General features: G+C 43.5%; 1 long non-coding RNA gene across 1 annotated transcript; it reads left to right on the plus strand.

Moving 5' to 3' along the window:
- The first annotated feature begins 85 nt into the window (after window positions 1-85).
- Window positions 86-6,561, plus strand: LOC135579597 (uncharacterized). The gene is made up of 2 exons (XR_010473040.1): window positions 86-360; window positions 6,149-6,561. It is a non-coding gene; the product is annotated as an uncharacterized LOC135579597 (long non-coding RNA).
- The last annotated feature ends 970 nt before the right edge of the window (window positions 6,562-7,531 follow it).

Genomic DNA, 7,531 nt, shown 5'->3' on the forward strand with positions numbered 1-7,531 from the left:
GGTCTATAGATAAGTGTTCTTCTAAAACTCATTCCTTTCCTCCCAGCTTTGGTAGCTGGGCCTGAGACAGAGGTGTAATCTCCCTTCTTCCCACCCTGAGGAAGAATCTGAGTTTAAATGAATCACTTGTTAACTTCCCTAAGTGGCCAACACCTAGGTAACTGCTTCCAGTGCCATGGTAGGGGCAAGCAAAGCAGGCTGCAAGAAACTAGGACATGGAAAGCAGGCTTAAAGGAGAGACACGCCATTGCTCCAGCAGCAGAAGCCTTGGGAAGAACAGCAACAAAATCAGTTTAGAGTTTTTCCTTAGGTTGCAGTCATGGGGCAGACTTCACTACCTATTTTTACTTTGGACCGGAAGTAAGTATATTATTTATTTCTGTCATTCTGTCTCCTCACAGCAGCTTATAAAGCTTAAGGCATATTATTTGTAAAGCAGTCTGCAGTCCCCAGAGCAAAAGTACCACTGAAAGGCCAACTAGCAGCATCAGCCATCCTGCCATCACAGAGCACAAGGTGGCCCAGAGATGGGGCAGAGGGAGTAGAATGAGGGGAGTGATGAGGCAGCCAGCCCAAGGGCCATCCTTTCCCAGTCCCCTTCCTGACTGGGGAGGAAGATACTCAGCTTGACAAAATACAGTCTAATATTCAATATTATAGGCCCCTTGAAAGGGGTCTATAAGAAAGATGGGGACAGACTTTTTAGCGGGGCCAGTTGCGATAGGATAAGGGGTTTTAAACTAAAGGAGAGAAGATTCAGACCACACATGAGGAACAAATTTTTTACAATGAGGGTGGTAAAATACTAGAACAGAGAGGTGGTAGATGCCCCATTCCTGGAGACATTTAAGATCAACCTGGATGGGGCTCTGAGCAACCTGATCTAGCTGAAGATGTTCCTGCTCATTGCAAGGGGATTAGACTAGATGCTCTGAAGGTCCCTTCCAACCCAAATTATTCTATGATTCCATGATTCAGAGGGTCACAGTTTCAACTTTTGCCTCACACGTTCCAGACTTTGGCACAGAATTTCAAATTGCATTAATCTGGAAAAGAGTCAAACAAAAAAAGTTGGGGTTTGTTTTGGTTTGGTTTAGTTTGGTTTTGGTTTGGTGTGGGTTTTTTGTTTGTTTGTTTTGTTTTGTTTTGTTTTTCCTAGGCATTGCTTAAAATAGGAAACAAACAAGTGTCATTGCTGACACACACAGCCCTGGAGAGAGCAGTGAGATGCACAGACACAGACAGATGCATGCGACTTGACATGCCTATGCTTGATCAAAACTACATTTCCCTATCCATCACCCCAATATTATCAGGATAGAAAATGTGTTTTGCTTTTTTTTTTTTTACTATCAGATTATGGAAGATAATTAAGCACCTTTCTACTCACAACCCATGCCATTTGGTTAATAACATGAATACCATGAAAGTTTGTTCTCAGTTTTCCATCACTTTCTTTTCCCTGGTTTCCCCTGTAATTTGCTCTGCCTGGCTATTTCAAAGCACATTTTTATTATGTCTTTTTACTCTATTCAAATACCATCTGTTTGTTTTGTTAGCAGTCTCACTTGAGGGGCAGGGTGTATTTAGGAGGGCATTCAACATTCAGAAATTAAAAGCCTTGGAACTACTATTCAGTTGGAAAATGATTAAGCACTGCACTCTGGCATTTTTCAGAAGCTTGTCTAAAAGCACCCCAGTGCCAATTTCTTGACGCTTTCCCCTTCTCTTTTACCTTTAACTGAGAATCACTGGTTTACTTGCACACTAAATAGGACTAAATGCTTCATGCATTTCAAAGATAGTTTTCTAAATAATCAGGCTAAATCTTGATGGGTTCACTTATTTATCTAACTGCATAGCTCTCAGCAAAGAAGTGTGCTGTTACTGGACACAATCCCAGTCCACCCAGAACCACCAGCTTCTTCACGCTGCCTTCAGTGGGGTCACATCTAACAGAGATTGCTCTGGGTTAGCAGTTCATAGGCTAGTAACACATTTTATTAATGAAAGGGCTGCCACACAGCTTATTTAGAAAAATGCACAATGCCATAAAATAAGTGGGCGTAAAAAGGTGAGCATTTTGTCACCCACAGTGACAGTGCCACATGGAAGACAAAGGATCATTTTTCATGTCTCTGCCAGGGAGTGCAAGATTGTTAGTACACAATGGCAATGCATCAATCTAAGAAAAAATCTGAGTAATTTCTTGTTGAACCAGAGTGGGGCAATGAATTCAACTTCATATCTGCATGCCCACCTTGTTTTGTAGCACAGGATGAAAAATAAGCCCAGACAGAGAAGGAAGACTACTACTTTGCATTGCATTTGATTACATTGCATTGCATTTGATATTTGGGTGATGAGGTTAACTTGGCTGCAGGGGGAAACTAGAGGTCAGGCAGACTAGAAGCATGAAGAATCACACAGTGATTTGTATCTTCACCGGGCCATTAACTCTGCAGTAACAATTCCAGATGTTTTATTGGTTTCGAACCTGTATTTGAAAGGTTCTTCCTTAAATTGTGACTCCTGAAGTCACAAGACTACAGCCAAAGCTATAACTTCTGACTGTACAAAACTAGACACTTGGAAAAACACAAACACATCATATTTAATGCGCTCCTAGTCTGCCTGAATCCAGGGTCCTGCTTACAGAGAAGTATACTGTCTGCATGGGCTGCTGACTGAAAATATGACTGCATTAGACACAGATAAGTGGTGCCTCAGTTGCTGGGGATGCCTTGTGAAACCACACTATTGCCAGTGTACTGCTAGGGAGAGACTTCTCCAACCTACCGCCTCAAAAGAGTGACACTTACTTGCCTCTTCCCACTGGCTGCCTAAAGACAGTGAGTGGAGATCCAAGCAGCTGGTCAAGCCATGGCAGTGCAGCCAGACCTGATCCATGCTGCTGAGCTTTGGGACAAACTATCAGAAATAGTATCAGAAATAGTATGGCCAGCAGGACTAGGGAACTGTACATAGCAGCAGTGAGGCCACACCTCACATACTGTGTAGTGAAGGGTCAGGAGCACAAGTCTTATGAAGAGCAGCTGAGGGAACTGGGGCTTTTTACCTTGGAGAAAAGGAGGCTGAGAGGAGATCTTATCACTTTCTACAACTGGTTGTAGAAAGGTTGTAGCAAGGTAGGTGTTGGCCTCTTTTCCCAAATAACAGATGATAGGACAAGAGGAAATGGCCTCAGCTTGTGCCAGGGGAGCTTTAGATTAGATATCAGGAAAAATTCCTTCACTAAAAGGTTATCTAGCATTGGAACAGGCTGCCCAGGGAAGTGATGGAGTCATCACCCCTGGAGATACTTAAAAGACATGTAGATGTGGTGCTTAGGGACATGGTTTAGTGGTAGAGTGTTAGGTTTATGGCTGGACTCAATGACCTTAAGGGTCTTTTCCAACTGTGCTGCAACAGAGTTAGTTTTCTTCAGAGTAGCTAATATGGGGCTATGGTTGGGATTTGTGCCGAAAACAGTGTTGATAATACAGGGATGTTTTAGCTATTGCTGAGCAGTGCTTACACAGAGTCAAGGACTTTTCTGCTTCTCACACCACCCCAGCAATGAGTAGGCTGGGCTTGCACAAAGGGCTGGGAGGAGACTCATCTGGGACAGCTGACCCCGAAATGACCAAAGGGATATTCCAGACCACATGATGTCATACTCAGTATATAAATCTGGGGGACGAAGGAGGAAGGGAGGGACATTCAGAATGATGGTGTTTTGTCTTCCCAAGTAACTGTTATGCATGATGGATCCCCGCTTTTCTGGAGATGGTGAACACTTGCCTGTCAATGGGAAGGAATGAATTAATCCCTTGTTTTGCTTTGCTTGCGCACGTGACTTTTGCTTTACTTATTAAACTGTCTTTGTTTCAACACATGCGTTATCTCGCTTTTACCCTTCCAATTCTCTCCTCCATCTCACCAGGGAGTGGGGTGAGCAAGCAGCTACGTGGTACTTAATTGCCAGCTGGGGTTAAACCACAAAACTAACCTAAATGATTCTGTGATTCTAAAACTCATCATTCCAGAGGGTACAAAGCCCATACAAGTTGACCTCAGCCCAAATTGCAGTAGGAATCACTGACAGATACTGGGTTGTGAAAATATCCCAGAAAAGTCCAGAGATGGCCTTTAATTGCTTAAATTACTTTCCATGGGCAGGGCATCACAAAGCAGTCATGTTGTTGTCCCTAAAACAGGGTTCTTTACCTGACAGGTGCGCAAATGAGCCAAATTCTGCACACAGAGATGAGATACTGATTATATTACGGAGTTGTACAAGTTTGGATGCTAGCTCAAACTAACATACCAGGAATACAAAAGTCTCAGTCATTTATATAAAATCCTATCAGTATATACACTCCTCAGGGCAGTCCTGTAGGGTTGACTGGCTACAATATTTGCATACAAGTTATATAATACTAGTCCTACTATGCATGCTCAGTAAGTAGCAGTCGTCTCCTGGAGGTGGGTAGTCTTCGACAAGGAGGTGTGGTTTTGTATTAAAATGATATTATAATGAGCAAAGTTTACTTTAGGTTAAGCATGTCCACAAAATTTGTCAATGATCACTACATAGTCAACTGTCCATGGCTGACTTCTCAATTCCAGGATAGGTTTTGTTCTACAACTGGAAGTTAATTACTGCTAGGCATCTCATCTGTTATTAGTCTAATATTAACTTTCTAGTAGGCTGCATGGCCTAGTAGGTCTTTTGGCCTATCTAGCAACAATGCTAAGCTGAAAAGTCAGAAGGCAGTCCTCAGACTGAGCAAGCACAGGAACACCAGACCTTCACCTTTGGGACACATAATATGAAGCTGACAGAAGAGATCTAACAGGCTCAAATAAAACAAGAAATTCTTCAGGGCATCCTTCAGGGCATCACTTCCAGATTGAATAGAGATGAGGACAGACAGACCCAGTGGCATTTTTCTAGTAGCCAAGAGTGATGGGGGAAAGCCCCACATAGCCTCAGGGATCCTTTGTAGACCCCTGCTTGGCTGACAGTGTAAAGTCAGACACTCTCCAAAGAGTACAGTACAAGCTCATTTCCAGATGATATTTCATATTTTTATCCCTCCTTCTTCTGTTTAAGGGGTTGCTTGGATCACATAATAATATTTAAGAGATTTCAGACAGATTTACTTCTGGGGCTGCTGTGCAGGCTCAGCTACCATCCCCAGTCACTGGAGGAGCGCAAAGCCCAAAGCTTGAGCATGTCTTGTAATCTTCTCTCACATGGACCAGGCCTCAGTGACCTAAAAAATAAAAACCCTCGGAATGGTTAATTCCTTAAAAGCTCTCTCACTTCAGAAGTAGAACAACCACCATCAAAAGTCCACTCAGCACAGCTCAGCAAGACATGAGATGAACCACTGGCTACAGGTAATTGCAGAAGCTCACATGAGACTCTGCTTCCACTGAAATAAGTGCCTGTTTCTTCAAAAGTAGAAAACCTAACCCTAACCCTAGCAGTATTAACCTCTGCATGGGGGTTATAAGCCTCATTACCCAACAGCTTAATGGGGGCCCACCGTGACACAGCAATATTGATTTCAGCTCACAAGCTAGCTGGGATCTCACCACACACGTGACATATGCACACCCCCAGCAAAAAAACAAGGTTGAAGGCAATTTCTGCCTTGATGTGATTAGTGTGCAGCAATGCTATCAGCTCTCCAGCTTCCTGCCTCCCTCTTCTTCCCCAGCCAGGGCCTTGTCCTCCTTGGATTTTATATTCCATCCCCTGCCCCAATACCACATCATGCCTTTCTCTTACAGCTTGAAGCACGCACTTAAAGCCCATCTTCCTGTGTGCAAGTGCTTCTCTATGCTGTAAACAGAGCTCCTCTGCTTACTTTGTCAGATTAATACAAAAATGCTATCAGCATAGTGGTAGGCTCTTAATAACAATTAATAGTGGCAACTCAGGAGTGATTAATGAAGGTAAGAGTTAATGTCAGTGTTTGTGTGACTGAGGCTGTCAGTGGGGATTAAGGAAAACACCCACCACAGCTCCAAATTCTTGTCTGCTTCCACTTTCATTTAAAGAGAATATATTTTGGACAGTATTAAAGTAATTAAGCTCATTAATTTTTTTATGTTATTCACTTGTCTTTTGCAGATCCTGGCTTTTTTACTTCTTTTTGTCATCAGCACAATGGGAAATTAGCTCCTGAAGTCTTACTAAGTCTTTACTGGCAGTCTTTAAAGGCCTCGGATCTCACAAGACACTTCATTCATCTGGCGACCCCCAGGCTACAAGAGCACCAGGGTGCTCTCCCTCCCACCCCCTCCCCTGCACTCCCTTCCTCAAAGCAGAGATAAGAGCACAGCTATTTTAAAAGCAGGAAAGGAAATAAAAGCACCCACTTCAGATCATATGCCGCTGTCATTCCATAATTAACTTCACCTACATTTTCAAAGGAAAAACAAAAATGCAAAAATAATTCAAAAATAATTTCAAACCACTCTTTCCCCAACATGTTAGTCATCTCATTCTTGATACTGATATCAATAAAACGAAGTGGAGACTTCTTTTTTTTTCTTTCTTTCTTTTCTTTTTTAATACTATTACCAAGTCACCCTTCAAAGCACTATCTTGAGCTCATTTTTCAAATGCGAGCATAAAAGGAGGCCAGGTCACTCTCATCTCTCTATAGTTCCCTGTGTCAGTTTGGGCTACCTATATGCTCAGGGCCAAAATGACATTTCTCCCTCTTCTCTCCCAACTTCTTCCCTTTCCTTTCCCAATTGCATAAAGCAAAAAATGTTGGTGCCAGCCATCTGGCAGTGTTCCTACAGCCTCTTCAGGAACATGTGCCCCTACTCTCCACACACTGCAATTGCAGTTTGCACCTTTAAAACAGCATTATTTGCAACAAACCACTTCCAAAATACCCTAGAATCAGAGAATCACCCCTGAACTGGAAGGGACCCACAAGGGTCAAGGAGTCCAGCTACTCTCCCAGCATATGACAACTACAACATTGACACCATGTGTCTGAGGGCATTGTACTATCACTTCTTGAACACTGTCACGCTTGGGGCCACGACTGCCTCCCTGGGGAGCCTGTTCCAGTGCTCCACCACCCTCTGGGTGAAGAACTTTTCCTAATGTCCAACCTGAACCTCCCCTGGCACATCTTCTTGCCATTTCCTTGGGTTCTGTTGTTGGTCACCAGAGAGAAGAGAATAAGGCCTGCCCTTTCTTCTCCCCTTGTGAGGAAGCTGTAGACCATGATGAGGTCTTCCTTCAGTCCCCTCTCCTCCGCACTGAACAAACCAAGTGACTTTAGCCACTCCTCATACAGCTTCCCCTCTAAACCCTTCACCAGTTTCATGGCCCTCTTCCGGACACTGTCCCATAGCTTTATATCTTTTGTATACTGTAACACCCAGAACTGCACACAGTGTTCCAGGTGAGTCTGCACCAGTGCAGAGCAGAGCGGGACAATCACCTCCCTTGACCAGCTGGCAATGCTGTGCTTGATGCACCCCAGGACAT

The sequence above is a fragment of the Columba livia genome, chromosome 5 (assembly GCF_036013475.1).
Source record: "Columba livia isolate bColLiv1 breed racing homer chromosome 5, bColLiv1.pat.W.v2, whole genome shotgun sequence".
NCBI classification, from domain to species: domain Eukaryota; kingdom Metazoa; phylum Chordata; class Aves; order Columbiformes; family Columbidae; genus Columba; species Columba livia.